Source organism: Corvus cornix, chromosome 4, assembly GCF_000738735.6.
Source record: "Corvus cornix cornix isolate S_Up_H32 chromosome 4, ASM73873v5, whole genome shotgun sequence".
Lineage (NCBI taxonomy): Eukaryota > Metazoa > Chordata > Aves > Passeriformes > Corvidae > Corvus > Corvus cornix.
In genome coordinates this window covers 12,793,704-12,809,961 of record NC_046334.1, presented here as the reverse complement: position 1 = coordinate 12,809,961, position 16,258 = coordinate 12,793,704, and the positions used below count along the sequence as shown (strand labels likewise).

The 16,258-nt window shown below is 40.6% G+C and overlaps 1 protein-coding gene across 9 annotated transcripts in view; it reads right to left on the bottom strand.

Annotated features, from left to right (window-relative positions):
- Nucleotides 1-16,258, bottom strand: part of WDFY3 (WD repeat and FYVE domain containing 3) — a 154,456-nt gene that overhangs the window by 111,458 nt on the left and 26,740 nt on the right. For 2 of the 9 annotated variants that reach the window (XM_039551162.1, XM_039551161.1), the window contains exon 2: nucleotides 9,817-9,911. The exons of the other annotated variants lie outside the window; for them this stretch is intronic. The gene's annotated coding sequence lies outside the window, so the exon portion shown is untranslated. The remainder of the gene's footprint in view (nucleotides 1-9,816; nucleotides 9,912-16,258) is intronic. 9 annotated transcript variants of the gene reach the window in all.

The window sequence follows — 16,258 nt, the reverse complement described above, 5'->3', positions numbered from 1 at the left end:
CAGAAGCAAAGTCCAACTTGGCTGAAGCAGACACAAAACACGACAAAAATAGAGACATTTCTCCACCAACATGTATTTTTGGAACACTTATTTATAGAAAATGATGCCTTGTAAGTTAACAGGTTTTGGACTGAGGGAACAGAAATTCTGTTCTTCAGTGTAACCAGTATGAATACGTTATAAGCACAGCAGATTACTTTTGGAACCTAAAATTTGTCAGATTAGTGTTAATCTGGAACTTTGTAACTGAACATTTGAGGTGGGAATGATCCCCACTCACACCTGCTGGTTGGCAAGACAGCAGATAAGCAAACTCCTATTATCCTGCAAACCTCAATACTGCTATAAACACTGAAAAACACATGGAAGAAAAGTAAGCACTGAAACATCGTTCTGGTTTTGAACATATGCTGGAAGAGTTGAAACATCTCAGAAACATTTGCACCTCAGCAAAATCATCTGAAATAGAGGAATCAGTCAGAACATCTTACCGGAAGCTTATAAACCAACCAACCTATGCAGCATCAGGAAAAATATGCAGAATACCATGAAGATAGGTAACAACTGGTTAAAAAACTCAAACCAAAACAGAGCAGACTATTTGCTTTCTCAATATTCTTGGAGAGCAAATTCTAATTGAATTCTTGATGTGTTCTGTGGTAAAATATCTTGAGCATCTTTGAATGCTGGTTTTCTTGTTTAGTTTTTGTTTTGTTTTCAAAAGGCCTAAATCAACTGATTTGCATTAACTGGACAAGCAGAATACTAGTTACAGCACATAGGGAATAGAGCAGAACTGAAATTTTGCTTGACGACCTGAACTGCATGGCAATGACTAAAACATGCAATTCAGGAGAGAAAGACACACACACAGAAAAACAAACAAAAAGGCAAAATAATCTGGGATCTGAAGAGACAAGCATGTGCTTGGTTGGCATGCAGACATCAACAAATACATAGGAATAAAAACACTGTTCTGGAGAGTGGCTCTTGCATTCGAAGTAAACAAGCAAAGCAAAAAAGCCTTCTGAGGAAAGTTATTGCATCCGAATCAATAATGAAACAATGAGCCACCACCATGAATGGGGAAGAGTGCTTTGGTCTACTCACCTTTCCAAGTAATGGAGAGTGGGAGGGTGTGGTGGAGAAGATGGGGAAGAAAACCAGCGAAACTGGAACAGGAGAGAGCCTGTACATCCTCATAGTAAGGCCATGCAGGAAGCAAAGGAGCCCCAAACAGGACATGCTTGGTAACAACAATAGTGATCATATTTAGCTAAAAAAGCCACCGTATTTTTTTAACAGGAACACAGTATTACGCAAAGCAGGCCCCCATTTGTGGTGCTGGTGGTAGTGGGTTTTCTTCCCAACAGCAATCTAAAGCCTGAACTTCCTCCAGCCATGTAAACCAGCCATTTATGCACCCAAAAGAAAACATTTCTTCTGCCTTTAGGAAATTTGCATATGAAGGGACAGTAAGTAGAAGCCCATTACCTGTGAAACTTGTCTCCATAGAGCCGCCCTTGTTTCTAACAACACAGATAAGAAAAACAACAAAATTATCCTACCAGCACGTTTGTCTGATGTAATAAAATTCCTCTCTCTGCCACCATTGAGGCAGAAAGATTGCAACAAAAACAGCAGCATATCTGCATTTAAATCAGCATTAAACCCTCGGCACAAATGCTTGTTTATTCCCAAAGCAATAGAAAGTAAATGAGGGTGAATAATCCCAATGTTTTAACCTGCATGTTCAAAGTATTCCTAAGTGCAAAACAAAATAAAACAGCCCAAGACCTTATAATTAGCAATTCAGTCCAGAGATGAGTGGAAAAGCAGCAGAAATTCTTGCATACATGTCTCTACTGCCTGAAACTAGGATGGTCCAAAGACATCCACTGAGCTCCACCAGAATCAAGTTCTGTACATCATACAGGCACAGAACCAAAGGACCACTGAGGCTTGAAAAGACCCTTAAGATCATCAAGTCCAACCTCTAACCCAGCACTGCCAAGTCCTCCACTGAACCATGTTCCCAATCTACACATCTTTTAAATACCTCCAGGGACGGTGACTGGAGCAGCCTCCTCTCTGGGCAGCCTCTTCCACTCCTGCGAAGAACTTTTTCCTAATACCCAGTCGAAACCTTCCCTGACACAACTTGAGGCCATTTGATGGCTGGGGCCAATGGGATCCTGGGGTGCATCCAGCAGCTTGGGGGAGGTGATCCTGCCCCTCTACTCAGCCCTAGTGAGGCCACATCCGGAGTGCTGTGTTCAGCTCTGCGCTCCTTAGGACAAGAAAGACAAGAAGCTACTGGAGAGGGTCCAGTGGAGGGACACAAAAATGATGAGGGGTCTGGATCACCTCTCTCATGAGGAGGGTCTGCAAAAGCTGGGCCTGTTCCGTCTGGAGAAGAGAAGACTGAAGGGAATCTCATTAATGCACATAAATATCACAAACGTGGGTGCCCAGAGGATGGTGCCAGACTCTCTTTGGCAGTGCTCAGTGACAGGATGAGGAGCAATGGCCATAAGCTAAAACACAAGAAGTTCCACCTCAACAAGAGGAAGAACTTTACACTGAGGGTGGCAGAGCCCTGGAACAGGCTGCCCAGGGAGGTTGTGGACTCTCCTCTCTGGAGACATTCCAACCCCACCTGGACATGTTCCTGTGCCACTTGCTCTTGGCCACCCTGCCTTGGCAGGGGGGTTGGATTGGATGATCTCCAGAGGTGCCTTTCAAGCCCAGCAATTCTGTGATTTCCTCTCATCCTGTTACTTCTTACCTGGGACAAGAGACTGACCTGTACCTCACTAGCACCTCCTTTCAGGTAGTTGCAGAGAGCAATAAGGTCCTCCCCAAGCCTCTTTTTCCCAAGGCTAAGCAACCCCACTTCCCGCAGTTGCTCCTCTTAAGAGGCAACACCACTGGGAAAATCAGTAAAGATTCCTATGTTTTGTGTAACTAAGCAAGTATTGTAACAATGAGAGAAAAGTACTGTCTTTTCTCCCCACCTTCCCTCTCTTCTGCTTCTCCTTCCCCTAACCCCTCTCTGTTGGGTGGCAGAAGATCCTCTGGGGATGACAGTAACAAATTTCAGATAAAAGCAACTCAACCCCTCTCAGTCTCATCTTCAGGCTTCAAACACCTGAGAATTGCAGGCAGAGCTAGATTACATCTTGGGCTCCCAGCCTGGTTTTGGATACAGCTCCACCAGACTGCACATGGAAACACCTCCCAGGAGCCTCAGATGGAGCAAAGAATAAAGACAAAATAGCAGATTGTGAATCTTTCCTTACAGAAAACAGCTCTAGCTCCCCGGTAACACAAAAGACTGCTGCTCCCAGAACACTGGGTATAGTCTATCCTGCAGAGAAAACCTGGGACAGATCCAAGGCAGGACAGAGCTGTTTGGGTTTAGAAGTAGCCCATCAGAGCTGCAAGGTTTCCATCCCCAGCAGTGAATGTGTCAGATAAAGGATTTAATAGGAAAAAATAAAAGAGGGGAAAGAAAAGACAAAACACTCCCCATAAAATAAACACTTAACAAGAAAAAACACAAACCTACAAAGCAGACTAGAAATGCAGACTTTTAAAGCAATATTAATTACTCAAGTGAATGCATTCTTGCAGTTCTCCAGTGAAAATTTTCTTCAATGGCACACTTATTAAATGACCGAAGTGGGTGTAGATACTCTTATATATTAAAGTTGGTATCTTTCATAAAGGGGCGAAGAGGCAACATTTTAGAAAATGCATATTTATTTTGCTTATTTTTGATTGCCAATGAAGGGGTTGGTATATTTACTATTTACTGTAACTACTTTCAAAACTATTTTTGTTTGTCTCTTCATTACTCATGTTCTAGCCCTGCTTGGCAATAGTACCAACATAAAAGCTATATTTCACAGTGAATAAATGATTTCTCGACACCAGTTTGCAGTGTACTACAAGATTAAATAGGACAGCTGGAAATGCCCCCAAAAGTGAGTTTCTCTTATTCAAAGGGAAAAAAATGAAGCCTATAGCACTCAAGAGACAGGGAAAATACTACCTTAATGCTATTTTCTCCAACTTTGTTAGATTTCTTAGAACATGTGTAATATAACTTGGTAACAAGGTTGATTCACAGCACAACCACTGCACTCAAGGCTCATATTAGCTGTATTTTGAAAACTACCCATGTGACAAACTAAAATCAATTATTTTCTTCCTTAGCCAGAATGATAAATGTAAACTACCTACTTTTGACTTATTTCTCTAGAGCCAGCATCCTAAACACAGGAAATTATGCACAGGTACATTATTCACATTATTCAAAAATATTACTAGATTTTGACTAAATCTCTGCTCAATCTCAGCTTTGGTACAGTTTTTCCTATAACAGCAAGTCTGACGACAAGCGGTACAATATCACATGCGCTAGTCGTGGAATTAAATGTTAGTCTAGGGGGGGAAAGTGTCACGCAAAAAAGTAAGAGTAGCTGGGATTCATTTAGGTCTCATCCCACCTTGAATTCTTGAAGTTCAGTGCAATCACCTTAGTTTCCAAGTCCTCCCCTTGTAAGATACTAGAGGTAAGAGACAAGCTCCTGTGCCTCCAAGGCACTGCTAGCCCTTGGTTAGTAAACATCCCTGCGGCAGTCAGGCGGCTCTCCCGAGCTTTGCGCGGACAGCCCCGACTGTACCAGCGCCCAGGTGGGTGTGGCTGTGAGCGAGGAGCAGCTGCTCCCTCCCGGTGGGCTGGGACACCAAGGGAAGGGATCCCTCCTTGCATCCACAGGCCGCAGTAACTGATACAGCTGCTTCACAAAGAATAAATCAAAATCACACTAGTGCCAGATCAAGATGAAAAAGTGTGTGCTCGAGCAAAAAGACATCTGGTCGGCAGCACAATCACTGCAAAGGAGAATGATGTATCATGGCTTACAAATTAATTTGCAAGATGACATTTTCCTGCTTCTCTTATCTCACAGGAAAGTAAGTATGTTTCAATTCTGGTTACAATAGAACTAATTATTCTCCGGAAAAAAATAAAGGACAAGAGACACTCCTTACTAGAACCTAGATCAGATGCAATGTGGATTTTCTTCCTTAACTTTTTTGCTTTTCAGGGTTTGTTGTTTTGTTGTGGTTTTTTTAACACTGCTTACTATTCTAGCTTGCAATGCTACTTTCATGCACAGCACTATACAGTCTAGAACTGCCAGGTGTTTTGTTTCAATAATAACAACTATTCAGAAGTGGTAGTATTTTCCAAAGAAATCCATTATGTTATCCAAACTTGCATGTTATGTCTCACCACTATACTTGCCTCTTTTCCTAGTAAAAACCAAGAGTACAGAAAACAAATTAGGATTGAAGCTGCAGTTCTCTAAAAAGAATTCTCCCAGAATGATGCTCAAATGACCACAGTGGACACTGCTTTTTAACTAAATTTATCCCTGAAAAGAGCTTGAACAACCACATAGTAAAAGCACAACTACTGACATGGAGTTTATTCACGTTTTTCCCTTGGATTCACCTACACATACACACAATACACTAAGGAAAATGGACTTCCTTACTGGAGGAAAAAACATCAAGAAGAAAACAAAAAAAAAGACAGTAATTGTCTATCAAATGCACTGTAATGTCATTTACAGCTACAGAAATCACTGGGCAGTTATTTAATGCAAGTCCTGGCTTCTGCAGTGCATCTGTGAAAGTGTATGGGCTCATCTAGATAATCTGCACTGTGTTTGGCTGTTTCTGGATGCAAAGAACCTGGGGACAGAACTTGCTCCCCAAGGAGAGAAAACAAGGTTTTTTTCAGTGCTACTCCTTTTCTCTGGTTTTGTGTCCCTTTTCAGCTTTGACAGTAAGCAGCGCACAGAATGAGGATAATTACTCTTGTTTATTTTTAAGACAAACACAATGCAATAAACAGAGTGAAACCCCGCAATATGTTGACAAGCAAAGGCACATGAAAGAATTAGGTAAATAAATGCTCAATACTAGGATTTAATTGCAACAATACTATCACAGCAAAGGCTTCTTCTCTTATACATCCATATATTCCTTCACAATTTTATCATTCATTTCTTTTTTTAATTTGATTTTACTTCTCTGTCTTCTCCTAAGGTGACCTTTTAGCAACACTAAAGAAGAAGAGCAAACAGTACTTTTAATATACTCTCACTGCAACACAGGCAGGTGGTAGCCCCTGTCTGCACTACTATTTCCTCACTTATAAAAATTGCTGCACATCAGTTTCATCTCCCAGCACTTTGAGCAGTTATTCCTGCATCTACAGGAATGTGCCTTTGAGATTTCTCCCAGGCAGCTTCTTGAAATAAAAATTAAACAAGGGAAAGCTCTAAAACTAGGTTTACTGTGCCTCCAGTTTGTTTCAATTCATGGGACTTAAAACTCTTTCCAAGGGACTGCCTAAGGCTTGCCTTTCACAGGCTATCACTTATCAGCAGTGGCTCTTCCAATATCCCCCCTCTCCCTGGGATAGAAGATCGGGCATGAAACTTTCACAGCTTCTTGTTATTCCAATTACAGCACTGGTGCACCACTCTCGGCTGCTAAGGTGCACCTTCTTAATTTGTAGTTTTGCTAGAAAAACATTTCCTAGGATACCAAGGAGAAAGCCATACCCCAACAAGTCAGGAAAACAGCAGCAGGGATCACAGAAACAGAGAGCAGCATCCCCACAGAGATAACCTAAATAGAGACTTTTTTTTGCCTCACTATGCTTCACATCCGTAAGAAACTATGGCATCACCAACAGATGGGAACATGTCAAAGGGAGTTTCAGGCATTAATCTATTGCTAGCAAAAAATTACTGACCCAGTGTGAAAAATTGGTGTTTAGCTCTAAGGGAGCCACAAAATGAATCTTTCATGATAACCTGACAACTATGAGAAGAGCACTGAGTGTGCAAAAGCATGGCAAACAAATACCCCTTTCTATCACAGGGAATTTAAAACAAAGCAGTACGTCAGACTTCTCCCAACACCATCTCAAGACAACAACTATTTCTATATTTTATATCTTATTCTATAAAAGCTCTTAAAAAATATGGTCACTCCTCCCTACTCATACATTTTCTCCCTGTGGCAGAATAAAGAAAGTGCTACAAATAAACAAATGCTTCCTCTCAAGTTCTAGGTTTCAATGCTGCAGTTTTCTAAAGGATAGAAAAGTACCACAAACTGTGCTGTGCGCATTGGACGAGGCCATCCAACCCAGTAAACTCAGCATAATTAGGTTATATACACTGACAGAGCTCCTGTGATATAACAAATAAACACAGGGTGAGTCAGGTCAAGCCAACACACACACTTAGCTTACCCCAGTGACAAACAGCTTCATATCAACACACTCAGCTGCCCATTCTGTCTGCTCCCAAACTGACATCACCTGCACATCTCGTAAGTAAACTCTACTCCATGTGCTAAAATCTAAATCATGGTGGTCATTGACAAATCCAGCCATGACAAGCTAGTATAGAAGCCTACTTCAAATGCCTTTCCAAGTGATCCTGAATCCCTATTAAGTGCTCCACAGAACCATTTTTAATAAATTTTGGTCCTGCAATATAGTAATTTAAAGGAAGATCCCATTTAAAAAAACCAAAATACTGCACATATTACACTCAAAAGAACATCATCCTTCAAAACCTTATACATTTCTATTTGTATCACTTCTATCCCTTGCCTCCCTTATGCACTAATCTAATTCATCTGTCAAGGAAGCAAACTAATCAGTTTGACACAATTTTCTCCCTGGCAAATTCATGTTGGTTGGCTGTCTTCCCTTATCTCATTATCTCCTATGTGCTCATAAACTGCATCACAATTTTTACTATTATCCATGTAGCTGCAGGTAAGTCATGCCACAGCTGGAGAGAAACTCAACATGGCCCCATGGAGAGCTCAATCAAATCAAATATAGCAGGCTCAGGTCTGAAAGGAATATAACCACAACCCTAAAACCAAGCTGCTAAGCTCTGCCAGTTCTTGCATGTCCTCAGAACTGGAAGAACAGGATGCATGAAGTGCCAAGGAACTATTTTCTACGTAAGTATCTGAATAGCAGATCACGATTCTTACAAGACAGTCTTCAAAGATTCACAAAATACACTGCATTCAACAGGCTGCTTGAAACCAACTGCTTTTACTAAGTGTCAAGAGGGAGACTAACATGAGAGGAGGTGAACCTTTCATCTTCTTTTATTCTCCATAAAGTAGTGTGTGTGTGTGTATGTATATATATATATATATATATGTATGTCTCAAAACCATCTTAACACACTAGGCTGAAGGGAGCTAGATATTTTCTATTAAGGTAAAAAAAGGTATATTTCTGTCAGACCCCCCTGTGGACAAGTTTGTGGTTTTTGTTAATGAATAAAACATTGGAAACAAAAGCAGCAGCACAGAGCTAGAATGAAAGCATTGATGTTAGAGTGCAGGATTTCACATGAAAGGATGTGCTTTGGGGTTTTTGTCTTCCCTATGCTTTTATTAAATTAGAAGTGATACCTCCCCTTGAACACTTTACACTTCTCAGTTTTATATGAATCAAGATAAAGATGATGAGAATACATCAGTGACTAAAGCTCTTGATAACAAGTGGCAACACTTGCAGTTTTTGAGATCTCCATGCCTCAAAGAGTGATGCCAACTAACATTTCCCTGTACTATGAAGTCTTTTCCCACTGGGTCACCTCTTCACTTTCTGTGTCTGTGACATGCTGCAGCCTTTTTTCTATTAGGTTGTTTTTCTTTTTGCTCCAAAAGGGCGTGTATGTTAAAGGGTGTCCTAGCAAAGCTTGGACATTACTCCTCAGTAGCCACACCACACACACCTATGCTAATGAAGTAAGCTAACAAAGATTAGAATCCTTTACAGTAAACCAGACAGATTTAATAGAGTTTAACTCAACTGCTCCTATGGAAATTCACCTCTTTGCTTTAGGAGCACTTCAATAGGCCTACTTCTTCCCTCTCCCCCTCCCACTGCTTCATCAAACTTTACTTGCTACATTTGTTTTTCATCAGCAAAACCAAGCCTTACTGAATTTAATAGTTATACAAACTTCTTTTACGTCATTAATTAAAAAGCAATCCACTAGGTGATAAATCTACATAATCCTTGTTAATCTTTCCAAAAAACATGGAAGTAAACTAGACTGAACGTTCTAGTTGCAAAAGGAAGCCTCTTGCAGGCCATAATATTTGTAGCAGGACTACAGGGCTCTGGGGAAAAACATTCACAGCAAGCAGTCTATACAGCTTGTACAAACCCAAATAAACTAGGATATAACACCGAAATACAAGTCACTTGAGGCAGAAGTAGAGATGACATTACCTCTGTGTGGATACAGAATGGACCCTTCCTAGCCTGTCAATTCTACTGAAGATCAGGAGTATTCTCTCAAAGCAAAAATGAGGGACTTGAGAAACTCAAAGAAGAATCAGGCACTACAGTCTCATGCATTATGATCATTCTTACCCTTTTTTTTAACCTATTGATTAAAACCTCCAAGTTTAACACAGCTTGTCTCTAAACATGCATCATACCCACACAACTTTCTGTGACCACCCAGCAATGTATTTCCACAGCATCCACACAGATAAACAGAATCCTAAATTTTGTTTGGGTAGAGCAATTTTAAGCTGTGTTCTGACAGTGCCTGAATTCACTCCCTTTCTGTGACAGGCAAATGAACTGCTTCACACAGAATTTATTGAAGAGTGTGCCAATTACAAATCAAAAGGCAATTTCCACAAAAGCTCTTCAGCATTCACGTCACTAACCTCTACAGCATTCCTGGGATCAGGGCAAACAGCTTCAAGAGAACAGGGCCCATTCCTTTCCGAGATTTCTCTTCAACACCAAAGTTGCTCTCTCACTAGGTAAAAGAGAAAAAGGTTAGAATATAAATGTGACAATAAAGTCACAGAGCTCTGCTGTTCTGAAATGAAAGAAGAGTCATTCCTATGACAACTGGACTTTCACAAACTAAGAAATCTTTTAAATAGCTCTGGGGAAAGGAACTGTAGCAAACTGACACACAGCAGTATTTCTCTGATTAAATTATACTCACTGAGAGCACATGAACTGCTAAAGAGTTAATACAAAGTGCAAGCCCAGTAATTAATGCACTGACAGCCCGTGATCAGCAGAGCATCCCTCTGAGGAACCAAGTGATTTCTCATCATTACAGCAGGGAATAAGAACTAAGCTACATTGACACTAACCCAGCTGAGCAACTGTGAAGCTACTGAACGTTCAGTTTTCCCTGGCCTCTCCCCCAGTTTGTCTGCCTCTTGTTTTCAGAGTTATAAAATATTCATCTTAGAATTTGCAAGCGGACACACACACAAGCCAACAAGGCTTGTGCTCAAGTCTGAGCTCACTTCAGCACGACTCCATGAGTCCATCACAACAAGGTTCTCCAGCTAACCCAAGGCAGGTGGTAGAGGCAGTAAACCCAGCAGCAGCCACTGTAGGACCTGGCAAATAACTAGGTGAAATGCTGCACCTTGGTTAATTAGCCATGAGATGGCAGACCTCTGATTATTTTACCTCTGATTCCCAGTCAGCCCCATTTGGCACTATTAGTACAGGTGTTCCTATACTCCACAGCACTACACAGTACAGGCATACCTAGAGCAACTGGAAAAACTTTATAATACAATTTATATCATTCATTGTTTTATTATTTTGTACATTAAAAGGAGCAGAAAATATTTCAGTGGGGGGAAATTAACCTGGGTAAAAAAAGCAGTACAGCATCAGGTTCCTTTGAAAGGCTTTGTAAGGGAGATGGCATTAATGTGAAAATCTTGCTCACAGAGGTGTTGCAGAGCTTAAAACAATAAGACATTTTGCTACAATGTTGTTCTATGCTCTAAAAACTTAAATAACTTGCTGGCAAGTGCAAGAGTTCAGCATTATCAACTAAAAGAGAATTTCTGTCCTAATTCCATCCTCCATGACCATGAAACCTTCTCCTTCCACTTTCATCTGTTCACAGGGAAAAATAAGGAGCCACCAGCCAGAACCAAATACTACCTGTGTGCACAACACATAAAACTGTAGAAATTGGACCATGGAACTCAGAAACACAAGAATTAAGGGGAGCACTTTGATTTTATCTCTACAGAAGCAAGTAAATATTTAAACTAAGACAATAAACAAATGGTCATTTTGTCATAGTAACAGTTACTGGACAAACTTTAAAACAAATAGGGAACTACAGTTTCAGCTATCTTCAACTGCATTTCACTCTATTAAGAAATTCATTATATAGCCAACCACCTCTCAGGTTCAAAATGATAGATTTTTATCTTTAAATACAGACAATGGAGGTCTCAGGCTCCAAATCAGATCAGACCGTGATTGCACTAAATTTAATTAACACTTACTATATTTTCAAAGCTCAAATGACCACTACAAGTTACACTACAAGTACTCAAAACCCACAAGCTTCCTTCAGCAGAAATTAAAGGGAAATATCAGCATCTTTTCCAGTTAAAACTGTAAAAAAAGGCCATGAGGAAGTACAACCCTGAAGACAGCTTGCAACCCTCCTTCATACGTGTCATTTACTTGATCCTGAACCAAAAGTTTATAGTTTATCTATATTCCCACAGTACATTTGGAATGCCTTGTCTCTAAGTCCTGATTCCCTCGCATTTATCATACTTCCATATTTTGCCAGGGTCACAATAGCTTGAGAAAGACTTTATCAAAAGCATCTGCACAAAGGGAATTGTTTTGACTTGCAGTCTCAAAACCAATAAACAGAGGGGAGCAGGAGGTCCTGTTTAAACATAGTTAACAAGAACTAAACGCCTTCTGTGGTGCCAAAAAAATAAAGCACTCCTACTTTACTTCCATCAACCAATCTTCAGTATCGCCCAAGCTTTAATTCTCCCTGTGGTCATCAGTTAACAAAAGTGACTGCAAAACCAATAGCACACACCATCTGTACTTCAGCAACGAGAAAAAGGAAGATGTTTTCAACCTTGAATATCCTAAAACATCATCCTCCAAAGAAATGTAACTAAACTAAGTAACAAAATAGGTTAGTTTTGAATCCACCAGTCACAAAGAGCAAAACTCTGGAAGCACCTAAGACAGCTCAAACAACTCCGGTCTGTTCACGTCCCCCAGCCTAGTGAAGGCACACAAGCCCTCAAGCAGAAATTGCAGCTACTCTGACAAAAACCCTGTTCCAAGTTCTGAGAAAGGAGAACCTGTTCTGGTCAGTACCAAGGGGGTGGCATAGCTTACTCACCTTTCTCCTTAATCAAGTCTCCAGAGTAAAGGAGAAATATACTGACTGGCATGTTAAACTAAACCTTTCCTGGAGGAAAGGATCTATGTTTTATGAACAAGATTCAGATTTAGCTTTCCAGGATGATTTCTTAGGGCATTCACCACCTCTCCATCTGAACTAGGTTCCTGACTTTCCACAGGGACAATGGATCTCCTGGTGGCATGCAGGCAATATGGTACTCTGTGGCTGTGCTGCCTACAGGCTTCCTTGCCCATCTCTGTCCACTGAAACCAATCTAAGTTCACCCTGAACCTCTCCAGACAGGCAGCACCTTGCTCTCTGGCTAATGGCTTTCCCACTTGCAGATCACACACTGTGCAGAGGCTGCTCAAAGCCACAATGGAAAAGCAGCACAGCGAAGAACCAAACTGCCCATTCTGTATCCAGTGTCTGCTCCTGACCACTTCAAAAGTGCCTCAAGTAGCAATTACCTCATGAAAAAGTACACCATAAGTAACAAATGCAACAAGGAGTTACGGTGGTTCCACTTGCAGTGCAAAACAAACACGGTGGTGATTTCTCCTCCCCAGAACGCTGCACGCACAGGCGGCGTCTGATTCAGCCGACGCCGGCACAGCTGAGCTCTGCGTCACCTCGTTTTCATGACCCACCACTGAACCCTGGCAGCAGCCACGTCTATTATTTTCCAGAATCCAAGTGTCATTCAGACAACAATTTTCAGCCACCATAAACACCCCCACCCATGGCTTACATAAAGCTCCCTGCTGCACTGAAGGGCTTTCCTTTGGCTCAAAGAGTTGGAACATGCCATTTGCAACTATTTTCTCAAAATGTAATATTAGGGCAGCCAGCTTGAGCATGACCAATAAAAACCTACGTGACACTTCACAGCAGTTACCATCAATTTTAACAGATATTTTCTTTTTCGCTCAAGTCCCAATCTACAGGCATTTCTTGAAGAGTTTATTTAGGTAATCTGTATAATTACATAAGATAATTAAAAATATTTTCTCCGTCACATGAATAAAAGCTTTTTGTTTTTTTAAAATGCAAAGTCCATTGAGTCAACACGTATTTTATAAGAAACGCACTCTTGCATTGTAAGTTGGTTTTTTTGTAAAAACATGTTTTTGTTTCAGTGTCAACCGAACTTGAACTGTTTCTTATCCAAATATACTTCTTCAGAACCGAAACTAAAAAGTTTAAATCAAGTTCTAACAATACAATTTATGACTTGAATAACTTCTCTTAGCTGCCATTAATCCTTTGTCCTTGTCATTTAAATAATTTGCTTGCTGTAACAAACATTTCCAGACCTGCATCCCACTAGGTATTCAACCAGGTGTTTTAGGTGTCTTTTTATTTTGCCTGAATATCTCAGTACTCACTGTTTTCTAGAGCTTAAAAAATCAAATAGAATTTGACTGCTACCCTCACCAGACATCACACAAAAAGTGCTGAATAACAAAATCTCAGCAATCACAAACCACTTGGTTCCTGCAAAGAAGAAAACTGATCAAGTAACACCATAAAAATTTGCTTTTATGTACATCTTATTTCTGAAAAAGAAATACAAACGTTATGCAGACTTCCATCTTAGCTCCTTTCCCCTTATTTATTTTCCAAGTATTCCCCTGTGGATAAACTATGTTTATCAACTTCATGCATACCACACTAGTGTCATCAGAATATTAAAAAATGAAAGCCCTACAAGAGCACAAGGTTTCTTCTGTGCCTACATACAGCACAGGTATTCAACAGAAACCTATTCAGACCTAACCAGCCATTTTCCTCCCTGCTTCCATGTTTTGCCATGTTAAAAAACTCACTTGCATGTTACATCAAAGAGAAGTCAAGGAAGACATTACATATAAACTGTTGTTGAAAGGAATTACAGTAGCTGAGCGCTAGCACTTACTCCACATTCAACAGAGATAAAATCCTGCCTGTGCCGGAAACAAACCAAAGAGATCATAAACATTATGTGATCCAAGCACATTTTCTGCCTTTTCTAGCGGAGATGTGTGCTTAGCATGCATTCTCTACCTCCCTGGTTCACTTTCAGACACACTGCAAGGGATGTGATGTCAAAGCCTGTCTTTAGCCAGATGAGGTGAGAGGTCAGGACCATAGGCCAGCAGGAGCCTGGATCTCAATCCACACTGCCTACTCGGATGAGAAATAACTTTGGCAACAAAATATTTTTGCTGTACATAAAATCTGAGAGAAGGAATACAAATGTGGGCAACATGTTGTCTAAGTACTTCCAGCTGTTTTAACAGTAGGATCAGGATGAAAGAGCCAGATGTTTCCCTCTGACAAAGACAAGACCTTAAAAGCCAACATAAGGGTCAGCCCCATTTGTAAAAAACAAACAAACAAAAACTTCAAACCAGTAAAAACCTTCTGATTCTGGCTCCCTCCAAAAACCTCTTCTCCATTACTGTTTCTTATTCACTACTTCTGCTAAAACAAACTCTAGAGTTGTAGAACTGCATGCAGGAAGAAGTAAAGAAAGGTACCACATCTGTTTCCAGTAGAGTTCACAACTCCAGCACCTAGACACTTTCTTCTCCTCACCAGTATTCCTGGATTCTTTTGCTTTTTATTTCTAAACCGAACTCTCAGCATTCTCATCATACTTCCAAATGAGTACATACTTCCTAGAGAAATCTCCATTAACCTCCTCCTGCTCAAGAAGGATGAAGGAAAGGCAGTAAGGCATGCACTTCACCTTCTCAGAGATCAACCCCCGAGGTTCACAATAGAAAACAGCAAAAATGACACACCTAAGCCTACAGTCATTTGTCACCACAGACTGCTTAAAAATTTTCACCGACTATTATTCCATCCATCTTCAACTTAGAACATGGTTGAACACCGTAACAAGGTGTTCTTGCTGTCCCAAAGACTCAGTGTAACACAGCTTGGAAACACTAGAAAGATGATACTAGTGGCAGGCACGAAGGAAACACCACCACAGCTTAAATACAACTTTCTGGAGGTGGAGGGGGAATATATAATCCCAACAACTAATCATGTTTAGACAGATAAAAATAAATTGGGGAGAAAAAAAAATGAAGATACCCCACTCTGTGCAACACCATGCTATGTTCCATGCCAACCCTCAAAACACCTTCACACTCAAGAGCAAAGGGAAGAATCCTCACAAAAGGAGTCTTAATGACAGACTGCTACAGCCACCCTACTACACACAACTCTTAAATGTTGCTCCTCTTCACTGAAGTCGTCCAAGAGCTAAACACAAACAACAGAAACCCTTGCTGGATCTCTTGGGCACCATGCACTCTATGTCTTTCAAACAGCTCCTCCTTACCCTAAAGAATTCTAGTCTTGCCTTTCAGCCAGGCTCTTCTCAATACTGCAAAGCCTCATGATGTAGATGTGAATGGCCAACCAGGTATAATACAAGGAGACATCAACCTGCTTGAACTGCAGCTGCATTCACCTCTCCTCCAGAAGCATCCTCTACACAGAGAGGCAGAACGCAAAACAAGAACTTCAACAATCTCACACTGGGTACAATTTAAAAACAAGGAAAGTTTAACACCAACAACTTAAGCTTTTTTAAAGCAACACAATGAAAGTCAAGGAAATGAATCCAATCTCATTCACTGCAGGCAAGCTCTGTTGGACAGCCCAAATCTTGCTTCAGTGTAACTGCAGTCATTTGGAAGTCAGGAAGACTTAATGCAACACCTGATTTCTAGGCCACTGGAAAGAAGAAATGCTCCATAAACTGCATTTGTGTTAAGTCAAAGCCAAAATTAGTCTGAAAAAGGAATAAGAAAATTGTCATACACGCTTCATGTTACTTCACCTTTTAATTACTCCCTAATTAAATTTGCATGCTTTGATAATATCTACTACTATAAGCTGATGCTCCAAATGGAAATAAATGCTAATTCCCTCTCTAAATGAACCATCAA